The following is a 23,467-nucleotide window of genomic DNA, read 5'->3' on the forward strand; positions in this document are numbered from 1 at the left end:
TCCGTCCTTCCTGTGCTTATTTTCTAATCCTTAAATCTCATTGGTTACGGAGATACCCTGATGGTTGCCCTGTTCACTCAGTTGTCAAAAACCTCTTTCCCTGGCTGCACTGTTATCAACTTGCACTTTCAGCAAAGTTGTGGATAAAAATGTTTTGAGCTGAAAGGTACAGGAGCAAGCCTAACCAATGGCAGATGCCATTAGATGCCCTGCAACCGTAAATTCTGGCCCGATATTATACATATGCCATGATGCTCGATGATATCCATTCACTTGGCCCATGAAGACAAAAGCTTACACCACCCCTGCCTTAAGCCCAGTGCTTTAGTGAGGAATATGAAAATGTCTGCTATGTATGATTGAAGGCTTCTAGGCAGGTCAAGAATGGTAGATAATTGGCAATCACCATCTACCCACTCAAACATCAAACAACCCCTTTACTGCACATGTCTAGCGATCATGAGGCCCTGACCCTTATTCCCTGTGTTCAGCCTATATACTTTGCAAAGTGACTTCAGCCCCAGTTATACATAGCACCATTCAACTGTATACAGCAGTCTGTCTATATGCCTGCTAATATTTATTTGTGAATTACTGAGTTGCATTTGAGCATATGTTCACCTGGACATACGAAATGCATGATTATGCGAGTAGTGTGCAACCTTGTATGTAGCTTAATGTAACCAGATGTATAAACTTCACAAATGACAACGAATCCCTGAATTTGTTTTGGTACCCCTCCAACCAACAGTGCCCCCAACACCACCCCCCACCCCCCGCCGGCCCCCTTCGCCAATGAGTTAACTGGTAAATGCACAGCCCAGGTTAGTACTAAGTGTTGCAACCCAGTGAGAAAGGGGTCTAGGGTTCCCTCTCAGCCTTCACCTGGTCTTACCGTAACAGGGTTAATTTTCAAAACACCATGTTTTTAGCTCCCCCTTGGTGAATCCTTGTTCACTGCTTTCCAATTATAAGGCAAAGAAACCAGCACAAACAGGCTTTCTTAGATTTAAAGAAGAAAGGTTGACATTTATTAAATTTAAACTCTAATTCGGTTAACGCCTACGGATACACGATGCGCCCATGCTAGCATGCATACGCGACACACACATGCAGATAGAGAAAGAACAAAGCAGAAGAAAATAAAGTGGAAAAGTTTGAGGCAATCTCTGAAGAGGATTTTTGTTACAGGTCTTTGAGCTCACTGTAGAGTCCTTGATTGTAGGTAGATCTTGCTTTTCTTTGGGACCCAGTATTCTTCTAAAACCTTTATCGCTGTAGGAGATTTTTCTGTCTTGGGGTTCATGTGTTTTAAATGGACTTGGAGTTCCGTGAGAAAGAATTGGGAGCAGACAGGAGAGGCTATGGTGAGCCAGCCAGGAGAGGTCTTTTCAGTCCAGGAGCAAACAGACACTCTCAGTTCAAACTCTGTGGCTAGTTCAAAAAAATGCCAGTTAGTCATGTGACCAGCTGGTTTAACCAGTTTGTGGATTGTATCACCTTAGCAGTCTCTGGAATGCTCCTCTTACACACTATACTGGTGATCAAAGTCCATTTTAGGATAAGTGGTTAAGGGAAGTAGCTTCTCTTGTCCCTATTGGTATGGAAATGTCCTCCATCCATGTCTGGCAGCCCTTGTAACAGGCCTTCTCTTCTTCCCAGCAACAATTTGAAATTTAATGTCCATGTGGAAAATTAATATGCTTCATTCTTGGCAGGTGGGGGCCCAGCATGACATATGGATACAGACCAGCAAGGTCACAGACTTAATGTCCAGTTTGTGCTAAATTAGCTGAGCTCAGCTGAGGTACTACAATCAGCATCAGTGGCCCTAGGAAGGGAAACAGTCCCTCACTGAACTATGGGTAAGTACATGTATGTAAGTATCAGATTAAGCAGGATCAAGCTTATGTGTCTTTAATGTTTGAATAAGCCATGAAGAATTCCCAATTGATCAAACTATGGAAAACACACAGAACTGTACCCAAAAGAAAGAAATGAATTTGTATTTATATAGTGCCTTTCACAACATTAGGAGGTCTCAAAGCACTTTACAGGCAATGAAACACTTTTGAAGCAGAGGCACTGTTGTAATTTAGGAAATATGGTGGCCAATTTTCATATAACGAAGATCCACATCTGGATAATGACCAGATAATCTGTTTTTGTTTAGTGATGGATAAGGGATAAATGGTCAAGGAGAACGTTCCTGTTTTGCTTCAAAGTAGTGCTGTGGGATCTTTTACATCCACCTGAGGGAACAGACTGAGCCTCTGTTTAACGTCTCATCTGAAAGAGAATACCTCCGACAGTGCAGCACTCCCTCACCACTGCATTGAAGTCTTAGCCTAGATTATGTGCTCAAGGTTTTGGAGAGGGCCTTGACCCACGGCCTTTTACTCAGAGGTAAGAGTGCCAGCCCGACTGAAAGAGGAGAACATGAGAGAAAACTGGAGGGGGATGTAAAAAACAAGAATAAATTACCCTCCTTAAATGCAGAAATATAGATTTTTTTCCCCCTGTTGATTTGCTTAAGGCAGTGGAATCTCTTTTAAAATTTAGATTGCTAACAGTTCAAGAAATGATTTCCTCTGAGACTGTTAAAGTGGATGGTGTGTGACCATATATAGCAGCAAGAGAATTCCATTGTTTTTCCTCTACCCCGAGTGTTTCCAGACAGTTGGATTAATAGCACAAAGAATGTTGATGCTTCCTACAGAGCTAGAACTAGGCAAAAGGCAATCAGCAGAGGGTGGGAGGATATCCGCGGCCCAGCCAACTGCAGTGAAGCAGCATTTTAATTGATCCCAGCTGCTTGTGAGATGAAAGTCATTCTGGCAGCTTTAGTCACGTGTCCCTTGGGAAGCTGGTCACTGAGCTCTGGGTTGTGTATCTATGCTCCCGCCTTGCCATTTGCCGATGTGATGGGAATGGGTGGGTGAGAGAGTAGAGTGAATGAGCATAGTTTGAAAAGCTCTTGCACAGAGAGACGGGAGCACAGCAAAGGGATTGAGCTTCACTTACATTGTTGCCAGAAAGGCAGCGGAAAGGGAAGAGATACAGAGAGAAGTAAACACTGTTGGAGAGGGATGTGAACACAGTTGGATGGAAGGTAAGATATAAAGAAATAAAGAATAGAGAAAGCCCTGCTCCTGCCAATGAGAAATCAGCAGCACAATGGTGTATTAATGATTCAATTGTTGGGCTTGTCCAGGGCATTACTTTGATGAAAACTTTTAAATATTTTGTCAAATACTTTTTTAACAGCAAGAAGCTCATTAAAGGCACAAATGAGAATGTTACATCTGCTTTTCCACAGCTTGGGATTCGTGCATGGTAAAAGTGTACACCTAAACCTTTTAAATTAGAATTTGATACTGAGCCAATATTAAGATTTTAGTCTTTCAGCGCCAGTGAGAAAGGGTTATCAAGTGAGACAGGATGTTTGAAGGATATGTTGTATTCTGTATTTAAATTGCATGGTATGGCACTAGTTACAACCGACTAGTATGACGACCGACTTTCTGCACATTTGTAGCTATTGCAAAGGTACTTTGTGCTACTAACAGATTGTATGGCCCACAGTGTTATTTTATAGCAAGGAGACGAATCATGGGTTTGAACTATGCAACAGTATTGGTGTGTTTTAGAAAATTACATGTTAGTAGGTTCTCTTTTATAATTTACATTTTCACCCACTATTTCTCCCATCAAAAAATCTCCTCTTTGAAAGAGCCAAGTGCTCAGTAGGTGAATGTGCGGCATGTTGTAGTCCTGAGTTACACAGATCAGCAAAGACCCTGCTGCTCTGTACAGCTAGATGATTGGAGCTCAGGTGGTAGTAGGTGTTACTGCGGTTACCTTCGAACCATAGAACCCACCACCCACTACAAACTGGAAAGGTAAAAGTTAGATGGAAAATGCATGCATGCGTGTGTAATTAAGGAGAGGATTGGGCACAGTTGTGATGCCCTCCACAGTCGGACAACCTGCCAGCACTCTTTGTTTAGGCTGACTCATAAAGAATTGCTAATTAGGTGAGGTACTGGAGGACTGCCAGCACCCGTTGAACTGTTCCACAGTGAGACATAAGAATATAACATAAGAAATAGGAGCTGGAGTAGACCATATGGTCCCTTGAGCCTGCTCCACCATTCAATAAGATTTGGCTGATCTTCTGCTTCAATTTCCTGCCCAGTCGCCACATCCCTTGATTCCCTGAGACCAAAAATCTGTCTATCACAGTCTTAAATATACTCAATGACAGAGTAGACAATTGCAAAGATTCACAACCCACTGAGGGAAGAAATTACTTCTCATCTCTGTCCTAAATGATCGGCCCCTTATCCTGAGATGGTGCCCTGGTGTTCTTAATTTCCCAGCCAGGCCAAACAACTTCTCAGTGTTTACACTATCAAGACCCTTCAGAATCTTATATGTTTCAATTAGATCACCTCTCATTTGTCTAAACTCCACAGAGTATAGGCTCAATTTGCACAGCCACTCAACATAGGACAACCCTCTCATCCCAGGAATCAATCTAGTGAGTTCCAGTGCCTTCAAGAGAGGAGCAGGGAAAATGAAAGAGTTGAGAAAAGCCACGTCTCATTAAACCTTGATGGAAGGACTGTCTGGGCCATGTGGACTATTTTTAGTAATGATACTGTTGTAAGATCAGATAGCAGAAGCTGCATAACCCTAGAGCAGGATTCACTGACTCAATTCTTCCTTCTGAAGAGTAACCGTATGATTTTTAAGAAAGATTATTTTTCAACCAGTTGCTCCATTTGACAACCTAACCAAGATCACACACAGCTCACCTAATGAAGGAAAACAACTTTGGATGGAATTGAGGCCGGGTCTGTGCTCGGGAAGTTTCTCCTGAACTTACTGTAACTGACCATTAAATGGAATAAGAGCTGAGGTTTCCTGTAAACAAACGTTTACACCAGAGACCCTGAGAGGTGGAGAGGCAGAAGGAAATTGAATCATGTTGGAACCCCAAATAACAAAACTCCTACAAGAATTACAAATGGAAAACAGACAATGCACATTTTACATCCTGTTGCTCTCGAACAGATAGATAGTGAGGTTAGATGTTTATTTTGGGGTAAAAGGTCCAGCCACTACTAGCTGTCCATTCCTGCAGGTAAAAGGCAGGGCTGAACAGAGGCGAGTCGAAGAGACTCAGCAGTGGGCAGGAAAAGAGACAGAAGTGCTAGGAGAGAGCCAACTGTGTAACAGCCCTGACAATCAACTTTACCTGCAGCGCCTGTGAAGAGTCTGTCACTCCAGAATTGGCCTTTATAGCCACTCCAGGTGCTGCTCCACAAACCACTGACCACCTCTAAGGGCTTATCCATTGTCTCTCGAGACAAGGAGGCCAAAAAGGAAAGAAAAAAGGTCCAGCCACTACTAGCTGTCCATTCCTGTAGGTAAAATACTCGCTCTGATACAGATATTCAAAACTATTTTATAGTGGTGGGAGGGGAGAACAGGCTTAGCCCAGAGCTTGTTGTGGAAACACAAGAAAGGTTAAAAACAAGTTGGCCAGAGTAATGCACGTAAGCCTCAATTTTTAACTTGGGGCGTGAATGCGGTGGCAATCTGCCGGACCTCTGCAGTGTGAGATGGGGCCATTTCAACTCCTGGCCTCATTTTAATTTCTCCACAATGACTCCTACCTGAAGCCAATGTGGATGACATGGAACCCAGGGAGCAGGGATGGGAAATAACCAGGAATACAGTTCCCAGTAAGGTAAGTGAGGAGGCGGGGGAGCACAGCACACCATCACAGTCGATGGAGGGGGAAAACCCCAGGGCAGAGGAGACCCAACGTTTCCTAGAGGGGCCAGAAGGAACAATCCTATTTCAATTATTTCTTTAAAAGAACTTACCTGTGCAATTCTGCCTCTGATCCTGCTTGCTGCCAACCTTTCTCTAGACATATAGCAGTCAGCAACCTCGCTTCATCCTGCCACTGGGGAATCATACAGAAGTAAAAAACAGGCCTTGGGTTTCCTCACTACCTTCCATATTTATATCATTGGTACTGCACTAAAAAGATCAATGAAACTTGCATCTAGCACATTAAAGCCTAATGAATGGCATGATGTGTTAGATGCATTTCCTTGATCTTTTTGCCAGCTTTTACAATTCACCCATTTAAGTCCAATGGGGCTCAGATGCATAGAAGCACCACTCAGTTGGTGGCACTGTGCCTGGGAATCTCCTGCTTTTATGCCCCTATGGCACTACCCTTCCATTCCAGACTCCACATACCTCAGGTTAAAACGGGACGTCAGTGCCAGCAAAGTTAGCTCTGTTGTAGATGCAGGAGGTGAATCAGTCCTAATGTGGACACAGACAGTACTAGGACAGTCAATACTGTCTGAGACAGATATGCTGTTTGTCTGATTGATTCAACACATCAGATTTCTCTGTATGAGTTTGCCAGCACTGAACCTGTTATCAGTCCTTGCACACATTTATGGAATCTCAGTTCATTGGTCAGCCTAATTCGTCTGTCACATTTGTCTACAGACAAACTAACTTAATCAGTTTTGTCTGGACCAGCCACACCCACACAATGTGGCGTTTGAGCAATGAAGTGAGCAATCGGTCCAATTAATTTCTGATACTTTGGGGTCATATCTGGACATTCAAAGAAACCCACATGCTCTCCTATCCCATTGGATCTGTCCTAACCTTCTCCATCCTTCCACTCACCTGAAAAGATCTGAATTAAATTCTCTAGGCTAATTATCAGGTATCTTTTATTATTGATTGAAATATAAATCCCAATATCTTCAATTTCCAAAGGAAAACACACTGTTCAATAATATAAAAGCAATATACTGCAGGTGCTGTGAATTTGAAATAAAAACAGAAAATGCTGGAAATATTCAGTGAGTCTGCCAGCACTCTGGAGAGAAAAACAGAGTTAAGGGGCAAAGTTTTGCCATTTGGGTCAGGACCCCGAGATCGGGGAGAAATAGGGGTCAGAACCCCACATGGTATGGGAAACAGTCACCTGGAAGTGATTTTTCCCTGAACTGGTCAATTAGTGGCCAGAGGATGGGCTCGCCATCCAATTAAGGATGGTGGCTGGGCTCTCGAAGCTGGAGGGCCAGTTGGAGACCTTATAACACTGAAGAAACGGCAGGCTGCCTTTTCAGGTAACAGAGAGAGGGCACCACAAATTGGAGGTGCCCTCTCTCCAACTTTTTAACATTTTAAGTGCCCTCAGCAGCCAGGCCACTATTGTGGAAGGAAAACCCCTCCACAGGGCAGCCTGCAGCTGTAGCTGAAGCCAGGCAGGCAGGAGGGCCTCAGAGCAGGATAGTCAGTCAAAGGAGAGAGAAATTATGAGACACTGCATTGCTGAACTGCTATTCCTTACAGCACCAATCAGAGGATGGGCAGAAGGGGGCACAAGATGACTCCATCACCAACAGTTGAACAAATGTTTGCTCCACCAGGCGGCCTGGTGCTGGGAGGCCGCCTCCAGGCAGCTGACCTAGTCTCCAACACTTCTGACAATGTTTCAGGTCTGTGACCTTTCATCAGAACACAGACCCGAAACGTTAACTCGGTTTCTCTCTCCACATGCTGCCAGACCTGCAGAGTATTTCCAGCATTTTCTGTTTTTATTTCAGATTACCAGCATCACAGTATTTTGCTTTAGTATCAGCATTGATGAGTTGTTTATGGGGAAATAGTATTCCTGCTCCCGATCATTATCCAGTGAGCCTCACTACAAAATGTTTGTGTGTGGACAATGTGTAAGAAAAGGATAGGGCACACTGTGATGCCACCCATGGTTGAATGTTCTGCTCACACTCGCAGTTTAGGATCACACATGAAGAAAAGCCACTTGCGTGAGGTTTCCAAGATCTGCCAGCACTGTGGATCTACATTCCAGTCAGAGACAGAGCCTTCAGCAATAGTGCAGAAAAAGGGGCAGAAAAATGGAGCAAACATTTGTTCAACTGTCTCTTGACCAATTTTCCTATAATTTGACAGACCTTCTGTTGGTGATGGAGTCATCTTGTGCCCCCTTCTGCCCATCATCTGATTGGTACTGTAAGGAATAGCAGTTCAGCAACGCAGTGTCTCGTAATTTCTATCTCCTTTGACTGCCTATCCTGCTCAGCACTGTTGTTGTTATGGATACTGCAACACTACAGTCCTGATTTTAACCCTGCCAATTTGGTAGCAATGGTGCATGCAGGGGGTTAAAATGCCGGCCTGGTGCTATACCCAGCGTTCTAGACTCTCCAGCCAGGGTAACAGCTTCTCAGTGTCTACCCTGCCAAGTCCTCCCAGAATCTTGCACATTTTGATGACATAACTTCTCATTCTTCTAAACTCCAGAGAGTATAGGCCCATTCTATTCAATCTCTTCTCATAGGACAATCCTTTCATCCTGGGAATCAATCTAGTGAACATTCATTACATCCTCTCTAAGGCAAGTATGTCCTTCCTTAAGTACAGAGATCAAGACTACACTCTATACTCCAGGTGTGATCTCACCAAAGGCCTAGCAAGATTTCCATGCTGTTGTATTCCAGCGCCCTTGCAATAAAGGATAACATATCATTTTCCTTCCTTATTGCTTGCTGTACCTATTTATTAACTTTCTGTGTTTTTTGTACAAGGACATCCAAATCCCTCTGGATACCAACATTTAAAATTACATTTTAAAAATATTCTGTTTCTCTATTCTTCCTACAAAAGTGAATAACCTCACATTTCCCCACATTATATTCCATCTGGCGGCACAGCGGTTAGCACTGCAGCCTCACAGCTCTAGGGACCTGGGTTCGATTCTGGGTACTGCCTGTGCAGAGTTTGCAAGTTCTCCCTGTGACTGTGTGGGTTTTCGCCAGGTGCTCTGGTTTCCTCCCACAGCCAAAGACTTGCAGGTTGGTAGGTAAATTGGCCATTGTAAATTGCCCCTAGTGTAGGTAGGTGGTAAGGAATATGGGATTACTGTAGGGTTAGTATAAATAGGTGGTTGTTGGTCAGCACAGACTCGGTGGGCCGAAGGGCCTGTTTCAGAGCTGTATCTCTAAATAAATAAATAAAATAAATCTGCCACTTTCTTTTCCAGTCATTTAACATGCCTATATCCCTTTGTAAACTCTTTTGTGTCCTCCTCAAAGCTTACATTCCCACCTAGCTTTGTATCTTCAGCAAACCTGGACAAATTACACTCAGTACCTTCAGGTAAGTCATTAATATACATTATAAATAGCCAAGGCTCCAGCATTGATCATTGCGACACCCCACTAGTAACAGCCTGCCAACCTGAAAATGACCCATTGATTCCTACTCTCTGATTTGTCTTTTAACCAATCCTCTATCCATGCTAATATATTACCCCAACCCCGTGAGTCCTTATATTGTGAAACAACCTTTCATGTGACAGCTTAACAAATACCTTTTGAAAATCCAAACATACCACATCCATTGGTTCCACTTTATCCTGCTAGTTACTTGCTCAAAAAATTCTAATAGATTTTTCAAACATGATTTCCTTTTCATAAAACCATGTTGACTTTGCCTAGTCATATTATGATTTTGTAAATGCCCTGTTACAACTTCCTTTGTACTTGGTTCCAGCATTTTCCCAATGACTGATGTCAGACTAACTTTCCTGCAGTCCCCCATTTTCTCTATACCTCCTTTCTTGAATAGTGATGTTATATTTGCTACCTTCCAATCACTGTGACCATTCCAGAATCTAGGGAATTTTGGAAGATCACAACCAGTGCATGCACTATCTCTGCAGCCACCTCTTTTAGAACCCTAGGATATATGCCATCATGTCCAGGGGATTTGCTGTCTTTCAGCCCCATTAATTTCTCCAGTACTTTTTCTTTGCTAATATTAATCACTGCCATTAGACCCTTGTTTCCTCACTATTTCTGGTATTTTTTTGTGTCTCCTACAGTGAAGACAGATTTTTTTAAATTGTTTACGTCTCTGCCATTTCCTTATTCCCCACTATAATTTCTCCTGTCACAGCCTCTATGGTACCCAAACTTATTTTGCTATTCTCTTCCTTTTTGCATACTTGTAGAAGTTCTTATAATCTGTTTATATATTTCTGGCTAGTTTCCTCTCATATTCTATTTTCCCCCTCCTGATCAATTTTTTGGTTATCCTTTTTTGGTATTTGAAACTCCCTCAACTACTTTTCTTGGTAAGCCTCTTCTTTTAATAAAATACTAGCCTTAACCTCAGCAGGCAAGGTAGCATCTGTGGATAGAGAAACAGATTAACATTTCAGGTCTATGACTTTTGTTACGACCAGGTGAGAAAGAGATCTAGGGGTTCCCTTTCAGCCTTCACCTGGTCTTACTGTAACAAGGTTTTATTTTTAAACACAGTGTTTTTAGCTCCGCCTTGGTGAATCCATGTTCACCGCTTTCCAATTATAAGGTGAAGAAACGAGCACTAACAGGCTTTCTCAGGTTTAAAGAAGAAAGATGAAATTTTATTAAACTTAAACTTAAACTCTAATTCAGTTAAGGCCTACGGATTCACAACGCACCCAAGCTAGCATATGCGATACACACATGCAGAGAGGGACAGAAAGAGCAGAAGAAAATAAAGTGGAAAGGTTTGAGGCAATATCTGAAGAGTTGTTGTTACGGTTCTTTGAGCTCACTGTATTGTCCTTGATTGTAGGTAGATCTTGCTTTTTGTTTGGGCCCAGTATTCTTCTTAAACCTTGTTCACTGTAGGAGACTTTTCTCTCTTGGGGTTCATGTGTCTTCAGTGGGTTTTGGAGTTCTGTGAGAAAGAGATGGGAGCTGACAGACAGACAGGAGGTCTTCTTCAGTCCTGGAGCATTCTGCTTTCTGCAGGCTCTCAGTCCAAAACTGTGCAATTCAGACACCCCCAGGTTGCCAAGCAGGTTATTTTGAAATCTCTGGGAGTTGAAGATTATGCGGAGCTGGCCCGAAAGAGGAGTTGAGGCCTGGGACACATTAGCCATGATCTTATTGAATGGCGGGGCAGGCTTGAGGGGCTAAATGGCCTACTCCTGCCCCTATTTCTTATGTTCTTATGTTAAACATGTGACTAACTGGTCTGACCATGTCTTGGTTCTGTGTATTGTATGTGTCAGGGAATGGTCCTTTGTCTACAAACACTGTCTGTTAATATGCAAAGATGTCTTTCCAGCCAGGGGCCTGGCAACCCCTTGTAACAGGCCTTCTCTTCTTCCCAGCAACAATTTGAAATTTAATGTCCATGTGGTGAAATTAATATGCCTCATTCTTGGCAGGTGGGTGCCTGCATGACACTTTTCATAAATCTGTTGAAAGGTCACAGACCTGAAATGTTAACTCTGTTTCTCTCTCCACTAATGCTGCCTGTCCTACTGAGTATTTCCAGTATTTTCTTTTTTTATTTACAATTTCCAGCATCCACAGTATTTTGCTTTTGTACTATCTTTAACCTCTTTAGTTAGCCATGATTGGATCTCTTTTCCCATGGAGTCTTTAATTTCATAATGCAATATAGATTCATTGAGAATTATGAAATATTTGTTTCATTGTTCGTCATTGACCATCTACTGTCATATCTTTTAATCTAATTTCCCAATCTACCTTAGTCAACTCGATCATCAAACCAATGTAATTGGCTTTATTTAAGTTCATAACTCTAATTTCAGACTTATATACATTACTCACAAACTCAATGTAATGTTCTATTATATTTATTTCTCCCAGAGGATCTTACTGTGAGATTATTAATTAAACCCAGTCTCATTACACAAAACAAGATCTAAAATAACCACTTCTCTGGTTGGTTCTACAACGTATTGTTCTAGGAAACTGTCTCGAATGCATTCCACGAACTCATCCTCCAAACTACTTTTGCCAATTTGATTTGCCCAGTCTGTATGAAGATTTAAGTCCCTTGTGATTATTGCATTGCCTTTCTTACAAACTTCTTATTTCTTGATTAATATTCTGTGCAACAGCATAGCTACTTTTCGGGGGCCTACAATCTATTCCCACCAGCATTTTCTGCCCCTTGTTATTTCTTATCTCCACCTATACTGACTACTTCCTGCTCTTTTGAGCAAAAATCCTTCTCGCCATTGATTCTGTGTTCCCTGTTGCTTATTGTGTATTCTTGGCAACTATTCAAGATTATTTGATAGGAAGTGAAGACTATGATTTTCAATGTATAGTTTACACATCCACTTCCTATAAAGTAGTGTGAACAATCTTATCTGTTGATGGCTCTTAACTTTTTACGGACTTGCATATAGGTCCTGAGGATGACTTTTGTTATGTTTTATACCCCAAGCATGAAGAAATTAGACTCACAATTTCTGCATGTGTGTGGGCTTTATTCAGATGGCTGCCTGGATCTGTCTTAGTTCCACTTTTGGAAACATGCCCCCTAAGCTTTGAGTGACAGCATAGTGAGCAGTCATGCAAACACAGAAAAGAGCAAGATATCAAATGCGACGTCTCTTTTGGCCATTTTGTGCTGCACTTCAATCCACATAGTTAAAGAAGGACCCTGCCAGTTCCAGGTGGGTACCCTGCTGCTTGCTCAGAAAAATATGGTGTGATTAAAGATGGCAAAATCCAGATGGGACATCAGTGGGTAAGTTTCTGGTTGATTTTAATTTTCTACTGTCCTGGTTTCTGATGGGTATGTAGGGCTAAATTCAATTTGTAGGGCCAATACTGAAAATGCTCAGTTTGAGCCCGGAATAAAGTGTTGATATTTTGCACATCTTTATGGATGAGAAAAGATACTGGGCCTGAAAATCTATGACCTGCCGGTGACCTCTGGCGCTGACACTGCTGAAGTGTGCAGGATCAGAGGGAGGTCACACTTTTTACATAATCCAGGCTGGTGCCTTCACTACTAAGGATACATTTCAAGCACCTGTCAGAGGGGGACACTGAAATTTCTAGTGTTACGACCGAGGTGGAAGGAGTACACTGTTTGTTCTAGGTCCACTTCTCCACGGGTCACAACGAATATTTAAATTTTTTTCCACTTACCAATAGGGTCAATCATCGATTTTACTTTTATCCCAAAATAAAACATACCAAACAGGTTTCTTTAATAAACAACAAAATTATCAGTTTATTATAGTACAAGACTTAACCAGTAATGAAGTAAAGCATAAACACACAGATTGAAATATTAAAGTTCCCTTTTTACCTTCGCCCCTCATACTCAAACACACACGTATACCAGTTAACCAGAAAAATAAAGGGATTTTTGTTTTTAGAGCTCTATTACAGACAAAAAACACTTGAGCTGAATACTTGCTCATTCTTGAAGAAATAGCAGATGAGATATGTTGTGTTCCAAAACTGGCATACAGTTTGGCCTCCAAGTGCACGTAGGTGGCTCACTGGGATATTTTAGAATAGTTCTTTTCAGACGGCATTGAGAATTAATTTAGTGGGCTTTTCTTCAAAGACAGGAGACGAGATGAGTTGACACAGTGGACTTCTCAGGATCTTTTGGAAGTTCTCTTCTCTCCTTGGAAGTTCTCTTCTCTCCTTGGAAGTTCTCGTCTCTCCTTTGGAAGTTCTCTTCTCTTCTTTGGAAGTTCTCTCCCTTTTTATATAGTTCAACCCCAACTCAAAACAATTCAAAAGTGAAACCGACAATAGGAGGGCATCCTTTTGACCTCCATCAATCTTAAACTGTCACTTCTTTATAAACAACTGTTCCAGTTGTCTGAAGTTCTATGTAGTTTATTGAGCTGGAAGTCAGGTGGTTTCCCAGAAAGGCAGCACCCCTTTTAAAAACATTTCCAGGAACTGTTTTTCAAAGTCAAGTGGCCTTTACAGGACCTCCTTTGAAAATCCCAAAGTTTAACATTTTTTCAATCTTTCAAAAATGAATCCTCAATAAATAGATAGAACAAAACAGAGAGGCACTTTCGTAACACCTCCATCTTTGGAGGAGTGAAACGCCATTTTTAAATGCATTTCATTACAAAGTGTGAAAGAAAACAGAAGATGAAAACATTTTAGAACACATTTTCTCAAACTTTCCTCAAACTTAGGGAGGGCTTGTACAAATTTAAACAGCTCTCCATTGGGTCCTGGGCTGGAGTCAGATCGTTCCTTACCAGAACATTCCTTGGAGCCAAGGCCACTCCTTTTTCTTAGTTGCATCTATTTTAATTCAAATTCCTTTCCTTCTCTTTCTCTTTATCGTTCCCTTTCCTTTTCCTCAAGTTCAAGTTTCTTCATTGTCATTTCTCTTTCAAGTTCAAGTTTTTTCAATTCTTTTTTCTCCTTTTTCTGTTCAAGCTCAAACTGCGTCATCTGTAACTGAATTTTAGCTAATTCAACTGCACTACCCTCCGGTTTACTTTCTTCCTCTTCCAATTGCAGATGTTGTGCTCTTACTTCAATTATGTCTGCTTTCTTTGCTCCTGGTTTTAATTCTAACCCCCAGTTTTGCTTCCCAATGCTATTAGTTTAACCTTGGTTAAGTTCCTCAAATCACTCAGGGATACACCCTCGTTCCCCAATAAAGTTGCAGCAACTGTTAAAGACATTCTGGTGGTGTCGACTTTACTCTATTACACAAGAATCCTGGTTCTTTTTATTTTTCCTTTTCAATTATTATTACCCCACTTACAATTGTACATCATCGGCGTTGGGTTTATCCCAGACGAGCCCCCAGTTATATGTTATGACCAAGGTGGGAGGAGTGCACTGGTTGTTCTCGGTCCACTTCTCCACAGGGCACATATATTTAAATTTTTTCCCATTTACTGATACAGTCAATCATAGACTCTATTTTTATCCCAGAATAAATCACACTAACCAGGTTTCTTTAATAAACAACAAAATTATCATTTTTTTATAAAACAAGACTTAATGAGTAATGAAGTAAAGCATAAACACACAGATTGAAATATTAAAATTCCCTTTTTACCTTAGCCCTTCATACTCAAACATACACATACACCAGTTAACCAGAAAAATAAAAGGATTTTTGTTTTTAGAGCTCAATTACAGACAAAAAAACACTTGGTCTGAATACTTGCTCATTCTTGAAGAAACAGCAGATGGGATATAAAAGCAAAATACTGCAGATGCTGGAAATCTGAAATAAAAACAAGAAACGCTGGAAATACTCAACAGGTCTAGCAGCATCTGTGAAGAGGCAGAACTTCTTCAAGGTAGGCATTCCTGAAAGAGAAGTGGCAGAGATGGGATATGTTGTGTTCCAAAACTGGCATCCAGTCTCGCCTCTGAGTACATGTAGACAGGTCACTGGGATCTTTTAGAACAGTTCTTTTCAGGCGGCGTTTGGAATTAATTTAACAAGCTTTTCTTCAAAGACAGGAGATGAAATGAGTTGACACAGTAGACTTCTAAGGGTCTTTTAGTGAGGTGCTGGAAAGCTGAGCTGGGTTGTGGTCTTCTCTCCTTCCTTGGGAATTCTCTTCTCTCCTTGGAAGTTCTTTCAATTTTTATGCCTTTCAACCCGAACTCAAAACAATTCAAAAGCAAAACCGACAACAGGAGGTCAACCTTTTGACCTCCATCAATCTTGACCTGTCACTTCTTTGTAAACAACTTTTCCAGGTGTCTAAAGTTCTCTGTTGTGTATTGAGCTGGAAGTCAGGTGGTTTCCCGAAAAGTCTTCTTTTCCTCACAAGACCTCTCAGTGCCCCTTTTAAAAACATTTCCAAAAACTGTTCTTCAAAGTCAAGTGGCCTTTACATGGCACCCTTTGAAAATCCCAAAGTTTAACATTTCTTCAATTTCTCAAAAATGAATCCTTAAAAAAGAATATTTAACAAAACATAAAGGCACTTTCATAACACCAGCATCAGATCCCAACTCTTGGGAAAGATGCAAGAACTACCCCTCCCCAGAAAGAAGTCCTCAGTGTCCCATCACATCCAGTTAAAAGTATGATAACAAAATTTCAATCTTTAGGTGACTTGGCCACAAACCAGTCTTGGATCTATAGGTTGTCCATGCACAGACTGGTACACCTCCTCTCACTCAATGTACCAGCACACTGCTGCTTCACCAGGCTGAGGGTAGAAAATCTTGGCTTTGAGTCTGCTCTCCCTGGCAACATTGCCTCTGACATTAGTGCCTATCTTTGGGGTGGGTGGAGGTTCCATCTCAAAAAAGGTCCTGTGGAAACTGGCAGGAAAAGCCAGGTCCTGCATACACAGGTCCCAGATTACTTTCCAATCCCTTCTAACACACGTCTGCCAGACATATGGTGGCAGTGTGCCATAAAGTCAACTCTTTTTTGGCCCCTGTACTTTGAACTGCATGAAAGGGATAGTAGGTGGAAGGCATAACATAGGAGCAAAGGTCTAAAAGGGCTTGAAACTGACAATGGATGCTCAAAATTGGAGTGTATTTAATGTCTCAACACAAACACCTTTCTACCCCTAAAAAGTGAAGTCCCACTCCAGAGCTTGACCACAAAAATCAAGGCTAATGCTCCAGTGTAGTGCTGAGGGAGTGCTGCACTGTTCGAGGTGCTGTCTTAAGGTGAGATGTCAAACTGAGGCCCCATCTGCCTGCTTAGGGGGATGTAAAAATCCCATAGCGCTATTTCAAAGAAGAGCATTTATAGCACTTTTCACAACTGCCAGATGTCTTAAAGTGCTTTACAGCCAATGAAGTGCTTTTGAAGTGTAGTCACTGTCGTATTTGCACTAAGTGAACTCCCACAAACAGTAATATGATAATGACCAGAAAATCTCTTTTTTCTGGAATGTTGATTGAGCAATAATATTGACCAGGACACCAGGGATAACTCTCCTGCTCTTCTTTGAAATAGTGCTATGGGATTTTTACATCCCCCTAAGCAGGCAGATGGACCTCAGTTTGACATCTTACCCGAAAGACAGCACCTCAAACAGTGCAGCACTCCCTCAGTACTACACTGGAGCATTAGCCTTGATTTTTGTGGTTAGGCTCTGGAGTGGGACTTGAACCCAGAACCTAGTGACTTAGTGACAAGACTGTTACTAACAGATCCATGGGTGACACCCTAGATAATAGGCTGGTGTGATGCACTCATCCACTTTTGAGACTGAACTATCTAGGAATGCTGACTCCATTTAAGTTGTAAATTGTCTGCTTGTGATTGATTTATCTAAATTCCTGTTATAACCACTCAACATCTGTCAGCATGGATGACTGCCCTGCAAACTGAAATCAAAAATGAGTTAAGGACAGGGTGAAAATTGGTTTCATCAAAATGACAGATCATGATAAACTATTGATTATTGCACAAGTCATGTCAATTTGTGTGAAAATCCACTTTCACAGTGGAATATATGTTTGAAAGTGGAGAATTCGTTTATTGAGACTTCCACTACTAAAGGAGGAGCCCATCGCTGCAAGGAAGCAAAATTTTACCTCTTGATTAATGGAGTGAGGCAGGCACCCCACTAGATAGATTTAAGCAGTAAAAAGGTTTCCTTCCACCTTCAATGTTGGGTTTAGTTCTATGCTTATGTCATTGGCTCCCAATGTATAGGTCTTGTGCAGCTACTGATAACTCCGAAGTAAACTTGTAGGACACATTAAGACTGATAAGCAGGAGAACCTATTTTTTTATTGGTCTTCCCTCCAGTCAATCTAGGCAAAGCCAAGGAATATGTATTGGGTTAGACAACAGTTAAATGAGCCCTACCATGTTAATGGTGCTAATATGATGCTAAAACAATACAAAAGAAGATTAAGTCTCCAATATTCCTTTCTCCAGCCATTACCAGAGTGCAAGCCAGGCACCATGCAACTGAAATGCACTGTGAATTGTCCTGAACCCACCTACATTTGTAGGCTATTGTAATTTGCATGGTCCTGATGTGTCCTGGGAACAGGCCATTCCCTGACAAAGACCTGCACCCAGAATTTGGGCATGGACAAGCCAGGGAGGCCTGCAGAAGTAATGCCCCTGGGCTGCATGGCCTTTGGACTGCTGTCTAAAAACAAGACTCAGAATACCTTCACTTCTGAGGATTTGTTGCATCGTGCGGCAGGAGAAAAGTCCATTACCTTTTTAGTCTTCACCTTGCTATCTCAGACACTCCAATCTGAAAGGCCCTAATTAAAGTCACAAACAACACCTTCAGTGACTGTGACAATGGTGCTACATCCCTCCTCGTCCCTCCCTAACACACTGCAGTCTTTGACACAGTCAAACACACCATACTCCTCCTAAGCCTCTCCTCTGTTGTCCAGCTCAATGGAAATGCTCTTGCTCGATTCCACTCTTACTTATTCAGCTGTAGCCAGAACATCTCCAGAAATGGTTTCTCTTCCCATTCATGCACCAGTACCTCTGGAGTCCCCCAGAAATCTATTCTTGGCCGTTTCTTCTTCCCCGCCTACATGCTTCCCCTTGGTGAACTCATCCAAAAGCATGGGAGAGGGGGCGGGGGTAGATAATTTTAACCTAGTCCACCTGGCAGGAAAGGGTCAGACATCTAGTTTATACCATGCCCGATTTTATATTCCATTCTTGCTGGAGTATAGTGACAAAGACACCAAACGCACCTCCCCAACTGAACGTTCTCATGTTTGAGTCCTGTTTGACACCAAACTGAACTTCTGATTTCATATCCTCTCCATCACTAAGACCACCCACTTCCAACTCTGTAACATTCCCCATGAAGCCCCCTACATATCTTCTTCACCTCCAGAGTGATTAATCCAATGTTCTCCTAGTTGATCAATCATCCTTTATCCTTCATAAACTTAAGTTCATTCAAAACTGTGCCACCTATGAACTAGATCCCACTTACCTATAACCCCAGATCCCCAAACCTCACACTTAAAACTGTTATCTTTGGGTTTAAGTCTATCAATGTTCTTTCTCACCCCTCTCTGTCTTTGTAACCTCCTCCAGTTTTACAAACTGTCACCTAAACTGGCGAATGCTCTGACTCTGACCACTTGTGCATCACCCCCTCCTTTTCCCCATGAATGATAATCAGTTGTCTAAGTTCCACTGCCTGGAACTTCCTCCCTAAACCCCTCTGCCTTTACACCTCTCCATTCCTTTAAGACTCTCCTTAATCCATCACCCCTCCTGACTTCTTTGCTTTGGTATCTGTATTTTCTTATGTCTTGGAAGCACTTGGGGCATTTTTTTCTACATTAAAGGTGCCATACAAATGCTAGTTGTTGTTGTAACAGGGAATGTTGGCAGATTATCTGACCAGGAAGGACATCACATCTGAGTGCAAGGATGCCTTCAGTAGAGGTCATTAGACTACAATGAGAAATGGGAACTTTGGTTGATTTTCCCCTCCCTAGCCCAAGGACACTAAAGTCAATTCAATACTGTTATGACCAGGTGAAAAAGGTGTCCAGGGGTCTGTTACTGTCTTTACCTGGTCTTATTGTAAAAGGGTTTTATTTTTAAACACACTGTGTTTTGAGCTCCCCTTTTGTGAATCCTTGTTCACAGCTTTCCAATTATAAGGCAAAGAAACAAGCACAAACAGGCTTTCTTCCATTTAAAGGAGAAAAGTGAAGTTTATTAAAATTTAAACTTAAACTCTAATAAGGTTCACACTTACGGATATACAAAGCATCCACACTAGCATGCACACGCGATATACACATGCAGATAGGGACAGAAAAGATATGAAAATATAGTAGAGAGGGGTTTGAGGCAATATCTTCAATTCTTGTTTACTGTGCTTCGAGCTCACTTGATTGTAGGTAGTCTTGCTGTTCGTCGGGGCCCAGTGTTCTTCTTAAACCTTGTTCACATAGGAGACTTTTCTCTCTTTGAGATTCACGTGTTTTCACAAGATTCAGTTCCGTGGGAAAGAGATAGAGGCAGGCAGGACTGGTGAGGTTCTGCTTCAGTTCGAGGAGCACACGGCTTTCTGAGTTTAAATCCTCTGTTGGGAGTTCAAATTCAAAACCTCCGACAGTCAGTCAGTCATGTGACCAAAACTGGTCTGAACACTTCTTCTGTGTATTGGGGAAGCAACGCCTGGGTCCCCATTGTTTTAAAACTGTCTGTTACCATTCCAATGTCTTTCCAGTCAGGGGCTGGTTTTAATGTTCATGTGGCGAAATAATGTGTGCCTCAGTCTTGGCAGGTGGGCGGGGTGGGGGGGTTGCTTGACAATACCTTAACACTCACCCCAGATGAGATCAGCTAACTCAACAAAGATTAAGAATCTAACTGTAAACCCTGTTGGTTTGTATAGCTCGACTGCACACTGCATTTACCAGCTGACCCAATTGGGAATGCTTTTTTTTTTGTAATAATCTTGAATTATGCTTCAAGCAATATCAAAACTTATAAAACAGCTTACTGGACAACTACAGTTTTCTTCTTTGAAATCCATATTGCTAATGCATCAGTTGATCCAGAAGCCTTCCAGAGATGTCTAATCCATCACTGTATTAAGTTTAAGGGTCTTTACCTGTCACATTGAATTGATTTAAAAACAGTATCTTTTACAGAGGGAGTAAAGGGAATCTAATAGAAGCAGCCATGCAGAAAGATCAATTATCCTGGCAGTTATATCTATAGATCTGAGAACACAGACAGCCTATCTGTAACACTTTACTCATGGAATCAGGCAAAGTTTATCTTCCTATGGACACATACCATAAATTTACATTAATAATGTGCACCATTGTTATCATTCAGATCTGCCCACAAATCACCATTTCCATCGCCTCTGGGCTTTTTTATTTAAAATTGTAGCAATCAGGCTGCAAATTGATTGCAAGCTTAGAAATTTACAGGATTTGTCATGAGTTGTCACGTCACACCTGATCACTTGAGCTAACTATTTCATATTAGAAAATATTTGCAAATCCCAATTGAATGTGAATACATTTTTACAGAGACAGGGAAAAGTGTGGGTTATATACAACTGTGTACGCTGTATGATGTAATTTTGAGGAAGACTGCTCCCTCTTTCAATGGCAGCGTGGATTGCAGAATTGGGTGCAGAGGTCAATGGTGATTATTCGCTGAAAAGTGTACAGGCTGTGAATTAGGCATGCATATACCCACACCCACATTCCCAATTTGTATTACAGTCATGCAAATCTCTGCACCATAAGTGCTTTCTTGTAATATGCATCTGTGTTTATAACAGGACAGACTGCAGCAGCACCAAATGAGACAAATATCCATCTTTAGCAGACTAACTCATGCCTTGAACACACAGATCCAAAATGAATGGATGGAAAATCAAGAGACATGCACACATGAATAATCATTGTGTTCCTGACAATTAATGGAAAAACATGGGGCTGCCCGAATACCTGAATTGACTCATAGATTCATGTGATGGGAACACTAATGATGAAAATGTCCCTATTGTGCTTCTAACAGGTGATGGGAGGTTGGGGGGGAGGGGTGATGCAATAGGATTTTAAGACGCAACCAATCTGCTACCACAAGTTTTCAGCCCAAAGTGAAAGTTACAATCTACCCTACTATGCATATAACAGTTGTCCTCGTACTGGCTGTGCCTATAACAGGAAGGTGCCCCAGTACTGATTTCATTTATAACAGGGCAATGTATCCTAACAGGATTGTCTGTACTTTGGGATTTCCGCTGATCTTCCACTGAAGTTACAGTGGGAGATTAGGAAAAAAACCCTGTGGAACCTTTATCTAACTGTGCTAAAACATTTCCGTCCTGACTCCAAGGGCTGGATTTTAAGCAGCCCTCGACATCGGGATCCGTGGTGGGGGGGGTGGGGGGGGGGTTCCTGAAGGTGGCTCCTTTTGAGGCCCGCCACGGACCTCGATGCCAGCAGGGCCTGGCCCGATCCTCCCAGTGGTGGCAAGGCTCCATGGCTGCCCCTCCCACTGCTGGGTGATGAGAACACAATTCAAATATTCAAATTGATAAAATCAATACACTTAAATACACTTACCTGAGATCTTGAGGGCCTGCCGCGATCTTCAGCGTGGCGACCAGCACTCCTGCGCCTTCAGATCCCTGTCCAGGGAAATAAGGCGTGACACTGGTGGGGAGGGAGGAGGAGGTAAGTTTATCAGTGCAGGTGGGGGGGCGGTGATGGGGTCAAATACGTGTAATGGATATTGAGGATGGTGGGAAGGGTAGAACCTTAAACTTTGTGCAGTTTGTGGGGCAGATGGTCAGATGTAAAAGGTAAATGTTTTCGGGGTAAAGGCAAATAGTTACTGTAATTGTTATGGGGGGGTGGGAAAGGAGCATAAGAAATGTATTTATTTACTTTTGGGGGATCTTTCTTTAAAAATGTAAGTATGTCGACAGGGCTAGCTGCCCTTTAAAAATGGCACCAGCGCCTGCGCACAGGCAGCTGACGCCATTGCCGGCGACAAACAGCCTGCCACTTCCATGTGCTTGGTGGGGCCGCCCCAGCTATTTAAATGAGCCACCGCGCTTAAGATCGCAGCGGCTCTTGGGCGTGCAACCCGCCATTTTTTGAGCTCACCGCCAAGATTCACGGCAGGCTCATAAAATCCAGCCCTAGCTGTCTAACAGGATTGTCTCTGCTGACAAGCTCAGGAATTTCCTTTTGCAAGTAAAGATTTCCATCATACCTCTGACTAAGTTATGGCAGTGAAACAGGAGAAGCTTGGAGGACATTCCCATCCCAACTGTGTCTTTCACAGGACTGACTGTCCCAGCACTGACTGTCTTTATCAGGACTGACTGTCCTGACACTTAACTGCGTGTAAATAGGACTGACGTCCAACATTAACTCGCAGCTTCTGAGGTGGGGTTGGAAAATTGGGCAAGGACACATTTGGCTGCACTCCTGCAGATTTTCCCACTCATTAATTTGTCATTAGCAATCTTCAGCATGCCTGTCCATGTATGGGTATATTGAAATAACATTCAAATGACGGAACTATATCACTTGATGTGTTTTCCATCAGATAACCCATAGCAGCACTGGCAAAAGGGACAACTATCGACTCCTAGCATCCAGTGTTGCTAAGGGTGGCTAATTAAAATTCAAATTTTTCACAAGTGTATGCAGCTGATAGCTGAGTGAATGCTTGAATAGGTTTTAGCGTCACTTTAAAAAACATTCTGAATTTATTCTTCACACGATTATAAACTGGCTACCCTGCAGAGCGTAGGATTTCCCACTACAATGGCCCAGATTATTCTGTGGCATATCTTCATGCCACACCCAAGTTGTGCTCCAATTCCACCAAAGCAGAAAATCAGTCCAATATGCATTGTTTGTACTGCATAGTCAGTTCTGTTCTCAACAGCTTTAGTATTGATAAGTTCTAGATCACAGAATACTAGCTAAGGAAAATGAAAATAAATGAGTTGTGGGCTCAGGATGTAAATATTGAATTTAGAAAATAAGATAAGCAGTGTTAATTGGCCGTGGTTTCTGAATGCTCCTGACCTTTCCTTTGTTTTTGGTGTTACTTTCGCTCATGCTATGAAATGTAATGTTTGCTC

At 42.1% G+C, this 23,467-nt stretch overlaps 1 protein-coding gene across 2 annotated transcripts in view; it reads left to right on the top strand.

The window, feature by feature from the left end:
* The first annotated feature begins 2,931 nt into the window (after positions 1-2,931).
* Positions 2,932-23,467, top strand: part of LOC137377884 (probable E3 ubiquitin-protein ligase MID2) — a 318,774-nt gene continuing 298,238 nt past the window's right edge. For both annotated transcript variants that reach the window (XM_068047960.1, XM_068047963.1), the window contains exon 1: positions 2,932-3,112. The gene's annotated coding sequence lies outside the window, so the exon portion shown is untranslated. The remainder of the gene's footprint in view (positions 3,113-23,467) is intronic.

The sequence above is a fragment of the Heterodontus francisci genome, chromosome 15 (assembly GCF_036365525.1).
Source record: "Heterodontus francisci isolate sHetFra1 chromosome 15, sHetFra1.hap1, whole genome shotgun sequence".
Classification (NCBI taxonomy): domain Eukaryota; kingdom Metazoa; phylum Chordata; class Chondrichthyes; order Heterodontiformes; family Heterodontidae; genus Heterodontus; species Heterodontus francisci.